The 20,469-nt window shown below is 39.3% G+C and overlaps 1 long non-coding RNA gene across 1 annotated transcript; it reads right to left on the bottom strand.

Annotated features, from left to right (window-relative positions):
• Positions 1-1,347: 1,347 nt before the first annotated feature.
• On the bottom strand, positions 1,348-19,882 carry LOC138929153 (uncharacterized). The gene is made up of 3 exons (XR_011445596.1): positions 19,754-19,882; positions 19,236-19,497; positions 1,348-2,074 (listed from the first exon to the last, which is right to left on the bottom strand). It is a non-coding gene; the product is annotated as an uncharacterized lncRNA (long non-coding RNA).
• Between the last annotated feature and the right edge of the window lie 587 nt (positions 19,883-20,469).

Genomic DNA, 20,469 nt, shown 5'->3' with positions numbered 1-20,469 from the left:
CTTTGCTAATTATCTCATAGTTGCTGCTGTTCGCTGATGTTGGCTCCTGTTTATGGCTGCATGTGCTGCTGATTGTCCTTGCTGATGGTTGTTATTGCTGATGACTGTTGTTGGTGTTGTTGTTACTTGCGCTGTTTGAAAGCATTTTTGGTCCTGGCCTGGCTACATGGCAATTGGCAACTCGAGTTGCCATGACAACCACTTATGGGCTTGTGTGTCGTTGATGTCCTGACCAGCTAGCTAGCAACTCCTTTGCTTAACCAGCTGGCAATCCGATTTAAGGCGACAGTCGTTCGTCCCCCGTCTCCGTCTTTGTTTTCCATTTTCCATTTCGCAGGACCTGACCGCAATTGGCCCCACCTAATTGAAAGTGTTGCCATTGACCGCAGGCCAAAAAGGGATTTCAATGCTGGGGCTTGGAATTGCACAGCAGCAGCACCTTTCTTCCATCCTCCTTCCACCTACCACTTTCCGGCTTTCCCCTACCAAAGTTTCCACAGTAAAACAATTCGATTTCGCAGAACAGAACGAAACGGACATTTCTCGGTCACACGTGCGTGTGTGCCACATTGGCATTGCTCTATTTATGGCTCATTTTTCCCAGCTCACTCTTCACTCCGGACTCTACGGGAGCCCATCCAGCATCCTGTTCACGTTGACAACTTAACGGAAAATTCATTTCACACTTTCCCAGACAGCAAAAGGTTACACTCCTCTTCCTTTGCCCGCAACCGATGTCACTCGATAATTGTGTGGCATGCGAAAAATGCCGATTGCAAACGGAGAATCGATTATGGGATGCATCGAAATGTTGCCATTAAGGTGAAAGGTCGTGCGTAATGGAATGTTTCGTGAATTTCCGAAGCTGATTTACAAGGGTGTAACGTGATGTTTACAAAAGGTAACAAAAGGAGAGAAGAACTTTTTTCTTTTTAACTAATCGCAATCATCGTGATATAACTAACACATTTTTTTAAATTCCAACAATCATATCGATGGGAAAACCGATATTGAATCCACCAGAATTAAATGATAAATAAGAAAATAAGCTCAATTCAGCAAAAGTTATAAATTTACTAGAATTTTTACCAATTATCGATAAATATCGATAAATATATTTGACCCCTCTAGAATTATATTTTCGAGGTAAAAGTACACTCAAGCCAAAAATAGCTATAAATTTACATCAACTGCCATTAGTTTGCAATTATTATTTTGAAGAAATAATGGCTCATCGTGTTTCAAAGACATGTGGCTGCCTTCAGCTTAGATGTCTTTTTCCGAAAAGAAATTCTGGGAAAAGGCAAAAACAAAAGATATGGAGATATTTGAAATACTCACGCTGCGAGTTGGAGCGCCGGATGATGTTTTCGAGGAATGTGTTCTGCGGCGCAACCAGTCCACGTCGTCCGCCAGGCATTTTGCCGCCTACACCAATCTTTGCCTGCTGCTGCTCCTACTCCTGCTACCGCAACTGTTCCTGTTCCTGGTTATGCTATCCCGGTGTCCTTACAGTACCACTTTCACTCCCGCTTCCACGCTTCCACGCCACACCACTTCCGCTTCCGCTGACAGCTGCTGTTGGCCGGGGCGCTGAGTTGCTCTGACAACTGACAGGTGGTGACGGATGACACTTGTCAGTTGATGAATAGATGGCCGGCGGAGGAACTCCTGGTTACGCCTGGTTTCGATTTTGGTTACGGTTTCGGTTACGGTTTCGGTTTGGGGTCTCTGGCTCCTCCTCCTCCTTCCACAGGTTGGTCCGTCGGATCCAGAACGCCGTTCTGGCCCTGGAACCGATCTCGTGCTCCTTGGAACCTGGGATCTAGTTCATTCAAATTCCGCAGCGAGGACGCCGCTTCCCCGAGCGTCCGTCATTTTGATTTCGTCTCACTCCGGCTCTCTCTCCTTCTCTCTCCCTTACGTTCTCACGTTCGCTCTCTCGTCTCCTTCTTTTATTCTCTCCAGATCTCACTCACACACACACTCAGTCAGCCACGCACACTGAGAGAAAATCGCTTCGATGCTGATGACCACTTGACCATTCACACAGTCTTATCGGTTGCATATGGCACTGTAAGGTAAAGAGTGAAAGAAGGGAGTTTTATTAAATTCAGGAAAATATTAAGTAAAATTTAATTTAAAATTTGTTATATTAAAACATCAAGCTATCGATATATACTTTACGAAATTTTCACACATTACTTGTGCATCGGTTCAACAAACTTTTTTCAACCATCCAAAGGACACATTATATACCTATGTAAAGCCAAGTAAAACTGTTCCCATCTTAATTTTATACCGAATTTGAATTAAATTAAAACGTTTAACGTGTGTTAAATTAATAGAAATACAAAAGAGATTAAGATACAAATACCTAAGCTTAATTTAAGATAAAGCTTGGCATCTCCTAGAAATTCGCATTTAATCTGCATTTAATTTTGAGATCTGAGAAGGTGACACCATAAACTTTACTTATTTCTCTCGGACAATAACAATATACTAAGGATAGATATGCACAAATCGATACTCGTACTCGTAAGCACAAATTAAATTGAGGTATTATCATGACTAATTGAAAGCCAATCAATTTGGGTGCCGAAAACATCAAAACCTAATTACGCTTAAAGACAAAAAAAAAAAAAACAGGATGCAAATTTAAACATCCTGCCGAGAGGCGTTTTATTTGAAATGCAATTAGGCCTCGAAATATTGTAGTTCCAGTGACAAATTAATGACTGGTTCTTTGGAATATAACATAACTAATTGAAACGCGTCAGCATTAAATCAAACAATATTTGTTGAGAGTTTCAAGGCCATTGTCTTATCGTTACTTCAACCGCAATTTCCAATGCAAATTTGCTGTCAAGTTGCATTAATAATGCACTCTGTGCTAATTTGAATTTGGTAACATTAAGTATACGCAACGTGCTCGGTGCAACGTGCAATGTGCGCCTTTCCTCTCCTCTCCCCTGATCTGCTCCACTCTGCTTCCTTGTCGTCATTGATTTGTGCATTTGTGCAGAAGTTGTGCAAAATTTGCGCTAGTTTCGCAATTAATTATGAAATTCAAGGAGCAGACAACATGGCGTATGCGTAATGCAACGGGCAGAGTTCTTCCCCGGGTTATATACACAACAATTGCGCATCAAGTTCCAGATAATTGCCATAACTCGCACATAACTCATTCGGTAACACCACAGACCATAAGATTCAATCCTGATTAAGTGCACCCCCAACGAGCAGAAGCAGGAGCATGGGCCAGACCAGAGACAGAGCCAGAGCAGGAGTAGAACCCGGGGCAATCGACCTGCCTTCAATTAGCTGCCTCAATTACGCAACTCGATTAGCCAATTATCAGGGCCAGTAGTCGAATGAGGTCGCAATAAAATCCAGGCAGGGAATAACAGCCAACGCAGCCTGGCCTTTGCCAGTGCAGCAGCTACAAATTGACTAATTAAAGAAGACAGCCGAACAAACTTGGCAGCAAAGTTGATTCACTTGTCCAACACGCACTAATTACAAAGTGCAGGAAGTTCACCTCCTGGCTTCTGGCTGAAGCTCTTCTCCTCCTCCCCCACACAGACTGAGAGAAGGAGAGAGACCACTGGAGCAGTGACAGGCGGCAGGAACAGGCTCATTAGGATCGGATTGAGAGGCAGCAGCAGGAAGGAGCAACTGAAACACGAGGATTATGAATAGCTAGGAATCAAGGAAGCTGCAAGGAAGCCAACAGTGTCGGTCTCAGAGAAAGGGAAAGGAATAATCAACGGTGGAATTCCCAGAAGGAGCTGTGTCTGCCAGCATAAACATCATCAAGAGGGAGAAGAGGAAGAGCAGCAGGAGCTGCAGGATCTAAAATGAACAACTAACTCTGTTGATATGGCAAGTAAATAAAATTTAATAACTACAATTTAAAGCTAGAGCTTGCCTAAAACAAAGATTCAAAGTTTTTTTTATATTGAAACTCAAGTCTTAGCTATATTTCTCCCATTTGTAGATAGTTTTTTAAATGTCATTACGTCTCAAGATGGTTTTACTATGGGTAATTCCCAGCTAACACCCCCGTGAAAATGGATTTCGCCGAAAACCCCCTTTGATACAAAGCCTCTGTGCTGCTGCTTCTGCTTTTTTCCCCGATGTAGATGTTGTTTCTGCTTTTGCTTTCGCTTTCGCTAGCTGAGCTCAGTAATCTTTAATTTCATTAAAATTCAAGCTATGGCAACGACAGCTTCTTTGTGCTGGCCGCCAACCAGCTCCTTGTTGTTGCTGTCCTGCTGTCGGGCTGTCCTGATGTTTCTGCTGCTGCTGTGCTGCTGTGCTGCTCCTGGCATAAGTGCTTATTAGAGGGAGAAGCGAACACTTCAATGTAAGCGAGGAACGCTCTCAGGCATTTATGAATTTTCTGGCTTTAATGCGTGGCCCAGAAGAAGGAGCAGCAGAAGCAGGAACAGGAACAGAAGCTGGCCCAGTGGCCCAGATGAAAAAGGAGGGTCAGCGACAGGCAGTGCTGCCAAAGTGTCCTTTTTTCAGAGAGGTTTCTTAATTTTCTTAAAAATTTAATACCATATATAATGGAATATATTTTATTTATTTGTTTTATTATTCCTTAAAGCTTGTTTTCTTAAATCCAATTAAACAATTAAAACATCTTTAAGGTTATGATTGAAAATCAAATCTCTACGCGCTCTCCCAGGGCTCTCTCCTGTTTTTTAATAAGCCTGTTGCCAGCTCTAAGAGTAGACTGACATCAAGTTAAAGCCAACAATAATGTCCTACCGCCATCTCTTTTCAGTTAACACTCTTCATTGGCTGGCTTATCCTGCTCCAGCTTCAGCTCCAGCTCCTTGTTGATGCTCCTGTTATTGTTGCCGTCCTTTTTGCCCGCTTATAATACATATAATTAACTGCAACTTGCAGAGTTGCCTGTTTCCCTTATTGCCAAAGGGATAATGGACGCAAATTCATAGCTGATCCATAGCTGATGCAACCAGCAGCAGCAGGAGCAGCAGAAGATGGTAGCGGAACAATGCAGCAGGAGTAAAGGGCCAGTAGTACAAAGGATGGATTACCACGTAAGCCTCACAGCTTCCTGAACATTCTGACTATTTGTCTGAACATTGAACCCACAGAAGAAAAGCTAAGAAGTCGGAGAGAACTAAGGCAGGCAAGTTATTAAATTACTAGAAAACCATTTATCAATAATAATTTACCATTTTTCCATATAAAAAGTTTAAAAATAATAATATGGTAAAGCTGCACTTAAAGTTATCGAATACACTGCCCATATAGGTCATTGATATCGATTTCCATTGACAATGCTAATCGAGATGCGACACCGAGTCACTCATTTTACATATCCGTGTCCCCGGCTGAGTGATCCCCGACAGTCGAACACTTTTGAAACGCACTGTACTGACAGTTCGAGGACCAATCGCAAATCGCCCATAGATGCGGACGCTGATGGTGATGGTGATGGTGATGGTGACGCTGACGTCACAAGCCCCTAAGAGGAAGAACCCTAAAAAGGAGGAGCCCCGAAAAGGGGAGAAAATAGGAAAAGTCAAGCCTCTCAGAGCACTCGCCTATTTATAATAAATGGTATGTCGCCACGCCCCTTAATATGGCGCCGCTATTCCAACAGACCAGCATCCCTACAGCCTGACACAGTTGCCACATCGCCACATTGCCTGCCACATGCCTGCCGCCCAGCCCCTAGCCCCAAGCCTCATTTCCCCCATGGTCCACTCACTGTGCACCTTGCAACACATGAAAAACGAGAGGAGTTTTGATGGCAAGGACCAAACTACAACTATTTTGGACGTGGCTGTGGCAGGTGCACTAGCAGAAAAGGTGTCCCTCAACTTGAATTATAAAAAAGGTATATAAAAATAGTTTAAATATCAATTTGGTTTCCGATTTAAAAGCAGAGTATTGGCCATCAATAGAAATTCTATAATAAATATATAAAATAAGAAAACCCCTGTAATAAACTGTAAAAGTATAACTTTCAGTGTGCTGACGCGGCGACTGAGTGACCGACCACTGAAGTGGGCCGGGAAAGCAGAGCAGGACAAACGATGCCACAGGATGACGCTCACCTTGCCCCACAAAGCGCAGCAACAGCAGCAGAGGCAGGAAAAGCGGAAAAGCAGAGGAGCAGAAAAGTGGAAAAGCGGGAGGAGCTGTGTGGAGGCGACTATACATTTTAATTTGTTGCAGCTCTAAGAGTTCATCCCCATGTTCACCCACCGAATTCCCCTTGAAGCTGCCCTCTCATTTTATGGCTCACTTCAAGTACGTCATAAAAATTAACATGAGAGGGTCAAAGGAGGCGGGGGCTGGTGGCCAAGGGTTATGCAGGAAGGGGGGATGTGTTAAAAAGGATGCAAGGAGCCGACACAAAATCCAATTGACATGGCCGGGGGGAAATCTAAATGAATTGAACTGCAAAAAAATACCAAGATTAAATTAGAGAATCCTAATTTAAAGTCTACTTTTGGGCATATTTTCAAAAGAAATTAAATCTTAATTCATATTTTAGTCGATGTCTAATTTTGAAGCTAATATATTAATACATATTGTCGTTGGTATTGATAAATATATATTTTACTCTTACACTATAAAACTAGAGGGATTGCAGCCTAAAAGAAGCATATCTTAAAGCCTACTTTTGGGCACACTTTTAAGAGAATTTAAATCTTACGTGAAGAACTTCACCGTTAGAGCCTCTTGCCTTCTAAGAAATGTTAACTTAATCAAATTATATTCCTGATAAATATTTAGATCCATAACTGAAACTTTGGGCAAAGAATCCCAGTCAGCCTACACCTCTGCATATATGTAGGACCGTGTATGGGTACATACACACACACCTCTGCTCGCCCCATTCATTCGGATTTAATTTCCGGTGTGCTGCGTTCGGCATTCAAATATTAATAGAGCTGCGGCATTATTAATGAGATGGTGTCATCAAGAAAATGAAGCTGCCCCGAGAATCATCCCCCTATTGTGGCCGTACACCGCACCTTTTGGCTCTCCTCTTACCTTTCAGATACTTTGCCATTGTGGACTATTCAAAAATTTATAAACTTTTTGCCATTCGCGCTCTCTTTCTCTCTCTTTGTGCTTTCCGTTTTGGTTTCAGTTTCAGTTTTCGGTTTCTAAGCCAAAAGAGAGAATTTCTGAGGAGGAATTTGCTAGCTCCAGCTCCTTCAACTGGAATCGGAGCTAATTACTTTGGCTACGAATGCGATTATTCATTCTCCCTGTTCATGACATTTCCATTTTCCATTTTCATTTAATGCGTTTTGTGTGTGTGTATGCGGAGGATCTCTCGGCATGCATTCGACTTCGACTGTATTTTCCCGTTGCAAAAGCCCCCGTTTTTCCAATATTTCGCTTTGACAACAAATTTTACGCTCTGTGGGACAAATCATTGTTATACGTCGTCACGAAAAGAGAGAAGAAAAAACCCCGGCATATAATAAGACCAACTATCCCTTCATCTACAACAGAGGACAAAATAATAGCACTGTTTTAACTTTTAGTAAAGGTATCTAATTTTAAAACAATAAATAATGTAATTTTATTTTTAATTAACAATAGGAAAGAAAGAAAACCAAAGTTGATCATAAGATTGAATTGGAAATCGATCGAAACTCAGCTAAAAATGCATTAATTTCAATTCGGACAGCTTTTCTCTGTTAGTTTTTATAAGATTAATAAATCAGCATACTGAATTTAATATTTTTATGCCTATATCGATTTGTTTGTTGATGCTGATTAAGAATATATAGGGTCACAAATGAATCCTTCACAATATTTGAATACCTTTTAAGGGTTTAACAAAGAATATTTACTATATAGGAATATTAGTATAGCATTGAATAGTAATTTCATTCATAGAATTCAGACTTGGCAATTTCTAGAGCACTCGTTGCATTAGCAATGGCAATATGCTTAATTTTATTTCCCCAACTTCAAGTGTGCTTTTTCTGAAATAATGTTTTGCTTTAACTACTTACCCTACATACATATGTTAATCCCAATTTGGTATAGGTACTATTATCTTAACCTACACTGTATATAGTACGGTGTAGTGGTAGTACCTACATTGTGTGGTATATCCCATTCGGAAAGCACAATTGTTGCAACAATTACACAAACACAAATGCAGGGGAAACCAAAACAAAGCCAAAACCCAAAGAGAGGGACGAGGCAAAAAAACAGCAAACAGAAAACAAAGCTCATGGGGACAATAGGCCCGAATGGGGCCTAACCGAGGGCTGGGCCGTGCCAACCAGACAACGACAGCAGACCAAGAACAGACCAAGGATGCTGCTGCTGCTGCTGCGAAGGCAGGACAATGGACCCCCATTCCCGGGCAGGAGAGCTACATAGCTACTTCGGATTCGATTGAATTGTAAAATGGGGGCAACCGCTTGATTTACCAATATTTTTCTTAAATAAATGGAACGCCCAAGCCAAGCGTTATTTCATGGAAATTAAAAAACCTTAACTTTGATCCACTTTTTAATAGAATTTCAATATAGAATTTACATATATCTGCCATTGATTTGTTTTCTTTTGCTAATTTCATGAATTGTATCTGACAAGCGGGAAATTTATAACAAAAATAAAGTGAAATAATATAAATCAAAGGCAGCTCAGGCTATGTGAACTATTCCATATACATTTTTAACTTATATAAAGAAAAGGTTTAATTTTAAAGCCCAAACAAAATTATATTAATGCTTACAATAAGTAAATTTAATTTAGAGAAACAAAACCAAGGCTTTAACTAACTTCATTTTTAATTCTAAATTGGATTTCGCTAAATTTTAATCTTTTTAAGCTTTTAATCATATTTGTTGAACGGAGATGCATATTTAATACTCAGATAGGAATTTATAATTAATTAATAGTAATCCCCTGTACACATTTTGGTCTATCATTATAAGTCCAATTTAAAAACAAAACAAAAAACGAATATCTCGTTAAAACAATTACCTAATGTACTAGAAGACTAAAAGGGTTCATTGCCTGTCAATCCCATTGAAGTAAAATGCAGCAAAATCCGACTTGGTTTAACTAATAAATTCATTGGCTTAAGCCAATTATCTATTTCTTATCTTGGCCCTGATTGGAGTTTACAAATTGGCAAAGTTCACACATAAAGCGAACTCTCCGGGAAAGTAAATCAAGCTGAGAAATCAGAAACCTTGCGCATAAATTAAAGTCAAACAGGTTTCTAGCCAGAACGCCATCACTACACGGATCCTGCAGGTTTCGTTCCTAAAAGGCCACAGGGACGGGTGCCTGGTGCAATCAGCGCTGGTCAAAGACCCAAGGATTCCCCGAAAGGATTCCCCGCCCGTATCACAACGAACCGCCGACGCATTTGGCGCCTAGGGCCGGGCTAATTGATTGACATTTCCTGTCCATAGGGGAGGGAGGGCTGCTGGCCCCTCAGAACCCAGAAAACAGAGCAGCCCATCCCAGGGAACCAAGGACCGAGACCCGAGCTTTCGGGTCTTTTGTCTGCGCGTCGTCGCTCCTTGGGAAATATATGTATATATGTACATATTTATGTGCACAAGTCAGTGCTACTTGGGTATGCGCATAAATACATATACTTAACCTTGATTTGGCGAGTCCTTATAGTTCGTGGACTGTGACTGTGACTGCTACTGGGAATGGAACAAGAACGGCAACTGCACCCAGATCAAATACAAAAGAAACGGGGGTAAATCTCTGCATAAAGCCTCAGCTAAACACAACAACATAATTAAAAATAAAATTCAAAAAACTCTTAGGAACATTTTTAGTCATTATTAAAGGGAAAATCATAATTTAAAAAGTCTAAAATATTTTATTTAAGCTTAATTATATTTATTTTAGTTAAAAGCAAATGAAAACAGAGTGAAATTGCCCTGTTATTGATTTGATTTTGGGTCTTATGTACATACATATATACATGTCTACAGTTCTTTAAAGAAGACTTCAAGAACGATATATGTATATATATATATATTTTTTTACTCCGTGTGGACTTGAAACTGGGCCTCTGACTTTTGCGTGCCAAGTTGGGGCGCCTTGGCCCGGGCTGGCAAAGTAGGGCAGCCATTTCATTAACCCAAGACAACAAAAAAAAAAACAAAAAACGCCAAAGAAAGTCTATTTTGGGATTCCCCGTTTTCCATTCCCCGCCATTCGTCGTTCCCCAATTCCTCTGTTCAGAATAAATAATTCAGTCAAAGAAGATTGCAGTATGTCTGAATTCTTAGCTAAACTGCAGCTTTACGAATCGAATCTGTGACTATATCCCCTCGAAGTACCACGAATCCGGCCCATTAGGCATACATACCCGGGTAGCTAATGCCCGGACTAATTCCTCCTATTCGTCTCCGGCTAGTCCTTTTGAGTGAGTCATTTTTATTCATATTTTGTAGTTAATTAGGCGCGGCGCCAGCATATGAAAAGTAAATGGAGAGAAGAATCTTCATCTTCATTAAAATAATGGAGTGGGAGTGCAAAGGAGGTGGGCTTTTGTGCCAGTGACAAATTCAGCGAGTCGCTACTGCTGCCCTTTATGTCCTCCAAGTGTTTTGTTTCTAAGTTCTCGCTGGAATTATTTGAATAAATTTCCATTTTGTGTGCTATGCATAAATCAGAAAATGTCTAGGGATTATAATTTAATTTAAATGAATTAATAAATCTTATATTCCATATATCCATCTTTTGATGATTTAGAAATGTTTTGTAGTAACGTAAAAGAACTAATATGTAAAGAAATTATAAACATTTTGTTAGTTATTTACTTATTTTTTATATTTACCTATAGCAAATCAGAGCAGATCGTTTATAGATTTGACTGATATTAATTATTTAATTTGATTTGATCTGATTAAGTCTCTACCATACTTCGATACTTGGTACTCGGTATTCCATACTCGTTAATGTGGCACAGGCCAGATGTGATTTGATTTTATTGTTGCGGCGGCTTATCAGCTTTTGGCCTTAGCTCACGGCTCACTTGTCTGCCTTTGGGCCCGTTTTTTGCCTCTTCTGGCCCTTCGTTTTAGTTCGGTTTGGTTTGGCTCGGTTCGGTTCGGTTGGCTTCGCCTCGCTTTTGCTTTGCTCCTCCACCTTCTTCTTCTCCTCCGGTGGCAAATTCAATTTGATCTTTTTATCGATTAATTTGGTCTAGGCCAGCGGTTTCCATCTCTGTCTCTGCCTATATATCTCTATCTCTTTCTGCATCTCGTTCTCCATCTCTTTCCCCATTTCTCTGTGCGCCTCTGTCTCCGTCTCCCTATCCAATTAGACTTTGCTGCCCGAAACGAGCTGTGCAATAAAATCCACCGACAGACACATTTAAAGATAGTGTTGCACCTGGCCACGTCTTTGCTGCCTCCTTGTTCTGCCAACCCCCAACCCCACACCAGTCCAGGCCCCGCCCCTTTTGAGCCCACCTTCCCCCCCCCCCCCCCCCTTTTTAGCCACACGCAAGGTCAGTGCGGCGCACGTAAGTATGCAACACATAATTTTGGCCCGCTTTGCATGGCTTTTCTTGCATGCAACTTCGTTTTGCATTGAGTTGCCTTCTTTCTTTCCGTGAATTGGTGGGGGGGGGGGGGGGGAGTGGCAAGCGTATATCCTTGTGCCGATTGCCTTTCGCGCAGAGACCCCGAAGACCCAGTTAGCACGCCCACCGAATATATTCTAAATATAGCAAGCAGCAGTCTCAGACCCCAGACTTTTTTGCTGCCTCCTTCGAAGTTTTCCCAGTTGCTTCCATTTACACTGAGGGAAAAGACATTATTTCCTAGGGCCCTACAAAAAACATCCAATTTCTAAGAAGTTTCAATAAAACATTTAAGGTTTCTTTTGACTTAAAATAAGTTGTTTAGAACTCAAAATATGCTTTTAAGGTCATTGGAGTTTATTTTGCAGTGCAAATGAAAATGACTCAGTTTTGCCAAACGCTTTCTTTCCGCTTCTCCGCTTTTCCTAGCTTTGCCTTATCCTTTTGCCCCTTTATTTTTCTTTCGATGGCGAAATCGAAAATCGAAAGTGTGCCAAGAAAGACGAGAGGCGAACTCTGAACGCCGAACGGCAAACGGCAATAAAAGGAAATTGTGTCATAAAAACTTTTTCGATTGCGCCACGCGCAACCAAAGCAACACTAACACTAACACTAGCACTAACAAAAACAACAACTCGAGAACTCCATGGGCCATGGGCTTTTGTCTGCCTTTTTCTTTGCCTGAAAAAAAGTAAAAAAAAAAATAGGGGGGGAAAATGAAAGAATGGGGGCGGTGCCGACGCGTCGTCGTCGTAGTCTTCGTCCAGAAGCTGAGACGGAAAACTGAGTCGCAGACTGGCCAATTTATTCAGCTTCTGCCGCTTCTGTGATGGCATATTTACTTGTCATGGCTAAAAGCAAAGCTTACGCCAAAAAATATTGACACAGTAAGAAAACGCTCACACACAAGCCTTTAAAAAGTAAAGGACACGACTATAAGATACCCGGTTCTCATGTCTAAAATACAGAAAACTCAAATAAATAGAAGAAACCATGACAGTTGGTTAAATAAGTATTTGGCTCTTGGTTTTTACATGAAAATATCTTGTATTAAATATTTTTTTAAAGACTTTGCAGTGATTTTTTTAGGTTATATTACAGTGTATATGTAGCACTTATTATAGTATTTTTATTCCTAACTCAACCCACTTTAGAAGTTTTAAAATCACTAGAACTTTTTACATATACTTGGTTTATTGTGATCACTTTCGTTTACATACACTTTACAAACACAGGGTAGAAACGCACATACAGACACACACACTTAGAAGGACGCATGATAAGCAAACAATAGGCCAAAGTAAGGCAAACACAAACGAAGGAGAACATACACACATACATAGACGAAAAGAAGTGGGGGAAAAGCATAAGTGAAACAAGAACAAGTTTAGCAAAAAGAGCAGAAAATCGAAGAGGCGGCAAGAGTAGGGTACTCTCCTTTCTCCTTCTAGTCGGGGGATCCCCACACAGACGCACTAACACACCCATACGAAAACACACAGCGAGCGAACGACAATAACTGTAATAGTTTTACAGCGCCCGCCGAAAAGTATGCTGCGACATTTGGGGCCGTCGACAAGCTGGCGTCTACAGTTTGCCAAGCACTGCCCCAAGATAAAGAATACTGGCTACTAGATACTGGCTAAAAGCATTAAGGATGGGATAAAGGCCGCTGAAGAAGCCATTGGCCTGCAAAAGTTTTAAATTTCCGGTCGGTTACTTTCGACTTCCAGAGGCAAGTTATCGGAAGAACGAGCTCGGCGTGAGTGTCCTTTAAAATGGTTAGCCTCTTAATATAGTAATTTTGAAATCAATATACATGGACCTATATAAAATGTATGCTTTTAGCGAGCTAGGCTTCATTGTTATATGTATTTAGGGAATTAAAAATTAAAGAAAACTAATTAACAACGAATTTGGTAACTTGGGCATTTTATTGCATACATTTAGACACTCTTTTTAATGGTTTTTAAATCTTTAGTGGTTTTATTAGCGCCTCTGATAAATCATATTTACAATTACTTTTCGATTTTCAAATAAAAAAAAGATTTAAGTTAAGGAACTATATTTTGTGTTCCAATTAGACGTTATTTGCAGAAATTGAGAGTTATTGTTTAAAACTTTTTTCTTGATTTAAACAAATATCAACAAGCTACATTTCTTTTTTAACTACTATTTAAACTAAAGTATTTATGTGTTTAAATAATTTATTTACATTTAAAAATAAACTCTTCAACACTTAAAAGTGCCTGTGATTATTCCTGTTTGCAAAAACGGTTTACGGTATACATTGCTTTCCAGTTAAATACAGAAAATTGTGTTCTCCTGTATCATATTTCATTGCAATCACTTAACGGTCTTTGCATATTTATTGCTATGGATTTTTTCAAGCACAAACTGTTGTGTTGTTATCAATTTTACGAAAAGGGCTTATAGACATTTAAACGCCATTGATAAATGGCGGAAAAGAAACAGTGAAAGCGGATTTTAATATGAATTGTAAAAGGGGAAAAAGTAACCAGAAACGAACGGCACATAGTATTTTCCAATGGTTGGTCATAGGTCATAGAGCTTTTGATATAACCACTTAGTGTAATTACTCCCCTAATCTCTGCTGGAATTTAAATGTACTAACTCGTAACAAATTCCTTCCACACCACAGGGAATATTTTTGTTATTTTACTTTATTGATCCTCATCAAGTTTCAATTTATATATAGAGAGAGTTACTTAATATTAGATTCTATTTCTAAATTGAGACATTTTTGGAAGTAATAGACAAAAGATTCTCTTGAATTTGAGGAGTATTAGTGAGTATTAAGTAATTACTTTGTGGTAAATGGAAAAGGTATTAAATAAATATGGAAAGCTGGGCTATTTAATGTTCGACAGCTACAGGTAATCATTTATTTATCTCTCTTTATCTCTTTCTTACCTATAATCGGAAAGTGTCTTTGGTTTTTTCGTAGACTGAATGCCTAACGTTTTGCATTTTCTTTTCTTTCTCTTTTTAATTATTTCTGCGGTTTGTTGGCTCTTGGCTCCTGGCTCTTGGCTCTCTGGCTAAAAGCTTTCCGGGTGGGCGGAAGGGCCACGCCTATCCTTCGGCCGGGTACAACACGAAATTCATAAATTAATGCATGGCGTGTTGTTGGCTATTAAAAGCAATGAGCAAGCACATGAGCGGGAAGGACCCGAGTCCTCGCTTGCCACACAAACAGCTTAGGGACTTGCTCTCTTGCTCGCTCGCTCGCTCGCTCGCCTGCACATACTCACATTCGGCCAGGACATTAACATAAAAACAACATCAAGCACAAGGGCCAAGAAGAGCAGAAACCAAAAAGCCAAAAACTGGGCAAAAAGTGAGCAGAAAGGGCCGAAAAAGTCGAAAGAGCCGAAAGAGCTGAAAATGCTGGAAAAAGCTGAGAAGTAGCAGGCAGGCAGCAAACGACAGAGAAATAAATAAATTTACATATTGCGCACGTGCTTTGGGGTTTTCCTTTGGCTTTTCCAGCTTCTTCTGGCTACGGCTTCAGTTTTCATCTAGGGTTGTCCCAAGTCTAGAGCTAGACTCGAAATATTTATACAATATTAATTGCATGGCAATTTATTAATTTATTTAATGGATTTCCCTATTAGCAGGATTGTAAGCTATAGTACCATAAATAGTTTTAAGTAAGAACTTTTCGGTGTATTTGACAACCCTGGCCGGCAGTTCTTCTGTTACAGATTCAGCCAGAAATCTGGGTATAGGGATTTTAGCAGCCATTTCATGGCGACAAGAAGGCGTCCGCCATTTTGCCAGTGGCTGCCAAACTGTGCCCACATATTACATATGTAATTGTCCCTCCCCCTTTCCCCTTGGCACCTGCTACTGCCAAAAACTGCCAAGTAAGTGTAAGCCAAGGGGACCGCTTTGATAGCCAGTGGAATGTTAATAAACTTGTTTTGATACGACAGCCAGATCTTAGGCACAAGGTCAACGAGGACAAGGACGCTGGAGAGGGGAGCAGGAGCTGCCAGAACCAAACAGATGAAAATAAAATAATAATAAAAAAACCAAGAGCCAAATCCCGAGGCAAAGCCAAAGCAAAACAGTCTGACAATCTGACAGGAAGTCAGCAGGTGGTCCAGCTTCTGGCTTCACTGTACAGCGATAAGTGCTGTTGCCTGCACCCGGAAAAAATGCAATAAATTACGGTTAATAGGGGGAAAAACCAGCGGGAAAAATGCCAAAAAAAAAAGGATATCTGTCGGATACTGTCTTGTATAAATATATTTCAGGTTCTTTGGTTAATAACCTAGGTATCAGTAAGTATATCACTTTAAGTTATTAATACTAAGAAAAGATATTTAATAATATATAAATTCATGGATCAAGTAATAATTATAAAACCATTTTAATGGTTTATTTATTATTTATATTTATTTGAATATCGATACTAAATCTTGTTCTCTCTCTGACTTTTTTCCGCTGAGTGTTGAATGGATAATGCACTTGTGAAGGAAGGGGGCCGCAGGAAAGGAGCTAAATCAGTGCAGTGCAATGCGGAAACGGAAGTCACGGCAGGGCAGCGGCAGCGGCAGCAGCAGCAGCACGGATGCCAACGGATGTCAAACATAAAACATTTTCAGGGCGAAAAAGAAAAGAAAGTAACGCGGGGTTGGCGTCGGCAGCTAAACACATTTTTTTCTAACATATACATATATTTTATGGAAATCCGACAACAAATATTTTTTTAGGCCTTCCCCCGCCACTCACAAGGTGAACTGTGATTTCTCCTAGGCCCATATACATTATATTGCAAATCTGTTTAAGGGTTTTCCTGATACCATTTGATTGATTGGCCAGCCAGCCCAGCACAGAGTGTTACTTTCGGTCGTTCCGGCTCCCAAAGAGAGACTCTTTTCTCCAGAACCTCTTACACTTCATTAACTTTTTGAGTAATAAAAGTAGAAAAACGGCAACGACACTGCAATAAAGTAAATCAACTCTCAGGGACGTAAACTCTATAGAGATTTTGTATATAAGAAAACAAGAAAGGAAGCTTATTTCGGCCAGCAAGATTCGTCTTTTGATGCTGATCAAGAATATATGTATATGATTTATAGGGTTTGAAAAGGTTTCTTCACTGCTTTTTACAAACTTCTGACTAAAATTATAATACCCTGCAAGGATTAAAAAAATATACATCACAAGAGTTCTTAAATCAAATAAATCCATTGGGAATTAATTTATTAAATTGAATAAAAGCAAGAATATGGTACATTTCTGGGAACTTAGTCTCAGTTCTTAGCAAGTATTCTGGATCTGTTCAACATTCTTGGCTTAATTACTTGTAGATGCACAGTGTATATACCATCTTATTTACGATTTGTCATATATTAAATATGCGCAAAGTGAAATTAAAAATTTGCGCCCAAAGAGCCTGAAGAAAGTCGAACGAAATGTGGAGCAGCAGCAGGCTGGGATGTGAAAATGTGCAAATTGGAATGGGAACAACAGTCAGCGTTAAAAGTCAACTGCCAGCAGCATTCTATACATATTTATATATGCCAGTGTGTCTGCTTCTTTTTATTTATTTTATGTTAACGGCGCCCGTCAGCTTGGACTTTTTATACCCTCGATAAGAGGTATCTTGGTCGCTCTACACTGAGTGCGTAAGTCAGCTGAAACTCAACCTATAAGCTTATAGGTTGCTGCTGTGACTAGATCTTGGCTTAGAGGTGTTAATTTCACTTGAAAAGCAAACTAATTTGCATAATTTATAATGTATTTATATTATTTGTATTATTATAGAAATAGCACTGAATTTGGGAATCTTTTGAAAATGTGCCTAAATGTATGTTTACAGTCTAGATAAATTTTAAGATTTTTAACTAAATTTCGGGAAGACTTAATTAATATTTAAGGGTATTTTTTTTGCCGGCTTTTGCAGTGGTTTTTTGTTGTTGTGGTTACTGGTACATTTTTAATGCTTTGGCTCTTTTCATTTGGCACACACATACCACTCACACACTCGAAGCTACACATGCGTGACAAAATTGTTGGGCTCTTCTTGTAAATTTCGTTGTTCTTTATTTATTCTTTTTTTTTTTTTTTGTGGGTTTTCTCGCGTTTCCTTGGTCGAAGTTGGGGTTCTTTGGAGGGGGGAGGAACTTGCTAAAGATTTACTCGGCATTTGTGTTGGTGCCATTTGGCATTGTTTGCATACTTCTCGGGGGGAGGACTTCCGCAGGAGACAACGGAACCATTCAATTTCACGTTCCTTATCTTCCTCACTGTCTTTATTTCTCTCTCTTTCTACACTTGCCTTCATCGCTCTCCTCCTTGCACCACCTCCGTTTGCCCTGGCAATTGCTTTAAATATTTAAGTAGTTTTCTTCATTTCCCGTGACTCACTGTGTACATGTGCGTGGGTGTAAAGGGCATCAATATCAATCTTGTGTGGATGTCAACTAACCCGACACCGCCCGCCACCCCAACTCCCACCTTGAATCCCCCCTTTCGGCAACCACACACAGGTGCTCCTGTGTCTTCACCCTTTAATCCCGTGTACAGTGCAGCCTCAAATAACCCGATCGTTTTGGACTTGTTGTTTTTATACATTTTAGACTCTTTTTAAAATATAAAAAATACAATGATTTTAGCTTTATTACTTAGAAAAACAACACATATTTTAAATTGAATTCAAGTTATAACAATGAAAACCCTAAATATTCAAGAAATCAAAGTGCATAGACTTTTATTTGCTTTATATAAGTACCTTTTTTAAGAATTTTAAAACTTTGGTGATGCATATATACCTTGAGCTGACTTTAAGTATGTTTGCTTTGAAGTTTGAAGCTTCAAACTGTTGCTGTGGCTGTCAAACTGTACGTATTGCGGTTAACACTTATGCAACCGCAAAGTGCGCCGGTGAGTGTGTGTTGCACTCAAAAAGCAAACAATAGTAGTTTTTTATCCACTTACTGACATAATTGCGGTCTCAAAAGTTGTTAAGCTGACATACATTACGCAAAAAACAAATAATAATGAATAAAAGTAAGAAAAACCTCCGTTATGGCCCTAGTAATAAACACATAAAAATAATAATAAAATGTTTGGCAACACGCGAATTATACTAAAGTATCTTTCTGTATTTTACCTTTAATAAATAGTTGATTCCATAGCCAAACAGCAATAAATATTTTCTTGCTGTTTACTAACATTGGTTTGTGTTAATTATTCTGTTATAATTAATAACAAAACGAGAACATCAAAAGTAAATTGCTATCTTTTTTCTGTTTTCTTTGCAACTCATTATTATTCTATAAACAATCATGTGAATATGCGGCGAAAATATTAAGAGAACTAAAACTATACTGAACTATACTGAAAAAGAAATAACTAACTAAACAAAGTTAGTTGACTTAATTTCCATTTCCTTTTTCAACTTACTACTCCTCCTGCCTCTTTTCCTTTTACTTATTCTTATCCTTCTTCTACGCTGGTAAACTTTGCTTGGCGTGCCGTCGTCCCTTTTGCTCCTGCGAGCAACGGGTAATGGCGCGGCAGAGGCGCCGGCAGAGCGACAGTAGACAAATTTGTCGATAATTTATAATTATAATTTATAATATGTAAGTACATATTTATTGTTGCTTACCTTTTGTTGCTGGTTTGTTGTTTGTTGCTTTTTGATTGCTTTAGGTTTTGGTTTTCTTTTGTATTTTATATATTTCTTTTGTATTCCTTTGACTCTCTTGGATGATTCTTTCGTGATTCTTCCGCCGTAAATTCTTCGTCTCTTCACTGTGTTTTGCTCTTGATTAATTATTATTTATTTTTGTAATCTTTTATTTTTTCTTAATTTTCATATTTCTTATAATTTTCTCAACGCGATGATCTCCGCATTTCACTTTTTTGCACTGTGGAAAGTGTGAAGGTGGACGAGAGGAGAATGGGAAAACATTAACAGGACACGGAACGAGAAGCACACAACAAACAAGAAAGAAACAAGGCAGCGTGCAACAATTGCCGACTGCGACGCCAACATCAACTGCGACACGTGCGCCCCCTATTTCTCTCTCCGCCCACCACCGCTGCCACTCTTGGTAATTCGCATAAAAAAAATTGAACAAAGAAAATTAAATTAAAAAAAACAGAAACAGAGGAAAAACACACAGAAATGTTGGATTTTTTTGCGCCTTCTTCTCTTTTCAAACTGAGAACTCCGGGTTTCGACGGACGCGAGAGTTGCGCGACTACGCACCTAAAAGTCGACTACAAAATTTGGTCGCCGACTCCGGCAACGAACTACGACCCGATTCCTCGTCTCGCTTTCTTCTCGGCGAAAGTTCTGCGAAAGTTCCGGCAGCGCTGCCAGTTTAGCTTACTTCAAGCTAAATCTAGGATATCTGGGAAGGGAAAAGCTTATGAATGTCGCCTTTTCATTTCATTTTATTTTGCAAATTCTAGCAAATAATTGAATTCGTGACATCAACGATTCATTATAAAAGATAAATAAATATATATGTATTTTAATTAAAAGATTAAAATTCAATCTGAATTTATTTTTGTACTAAGCTAAATAATCGATAACACGTCGTATGTGGTATCGTATCGATAGCCATCATCGTCGATAGTAAACTTAAATTAATAAACATGCGGTTAAAAACCACCACCAAACAGAAAACAATAATAAATAAAAAGGTATGACATTTTTATGTCTTCAGTGTTTCAAGTTAAATTTTTTGAATTGAAATAAAATATTTCATTGCCGTCACGAATACATTTATTGCAAGAATATGCTATACAAATATTTTATATATCATATTTAAAAAATATTTTAATTTTTTATATGTGCAAAGTTTATAGGATTTTCTATTTATGGATCTAGC

Source organism: Drosophila kikkawai, chromosome X, assembly GCF_030179895.1.
Source record: "Drosophila kikkawai strain 14028-0561.14 chromosome X, DkikHiC1v2, whole genome shotgun sequence".
Lineage (NCBI taxonomy): Eukaryota > Metazoa > Arthropoda > Insecta > Diptera > Drosophilidae > Drosophila > Drosophila kikkawai.
This window is presented reverse-complemented; position numbering and strand designations above follow the sequence as displayed.